This window comes from Colobus angolensis, unplaced genomic scaffold, assembly GCF_000951035.1.
Source record: "Colobus angolensis palliatus isolate OR3802 unplaced genomic scaffold, Cang.pa_1.0 Scaffold1, whole genome shotgun sequence".
Classification (NCBI taxonomy): domain Eukaryota; kingdom Metazoa; phylum Chordata; class Mammalia; order Primates; family Cercopithecidae; genus Colobus; species Colobus angolensis.
This window is the reverse complement of record NW_012110918.1, coordinates 18,284,935-18,285,341: the sequence shown is the minus strand read 5'-3', so window position 1 is coordinate 18,285,341 and position 407 is coordinate 18,284,935.

Genomic DNA, 407 nt, shown 5'->3' with positions numbered 1-407 from the left:
TTTTTTTTTTTTTTTCATCCCATGGGTTTTCCTTCTGTAATGATTTTTGTGTTTTTAGCAGAGACAGGGTTTCGCCATGTTGGCCAGGCTGGTCTCGAACTTCTGACGTCAGGTATTCTGCCTGCCTCGGCCTCCCAAAGTGCTGAGATTACAGGCGTGAGCCACCCCACCCAGCCCAGTTTAACTGGTTCTGAGGAGCAACTGTAGCCGGGTCTGGAGAGGGCTGGGCTGCCACCTTCCCTCCCAGACAGCAGCTAGACAGCTGCTCCCAGGATCTGCTTTGAATTAAAAATGGCGTGGCCCTTTAAGAGAAGCATCCGCTGGCCGCCCCCGCCGCCGCCGCCCTTCTTTGATGTCGCTGGCGCTGAAAGGTTCCCAGTGGCAAGATCTGAGGGCTTGTTTCTGCC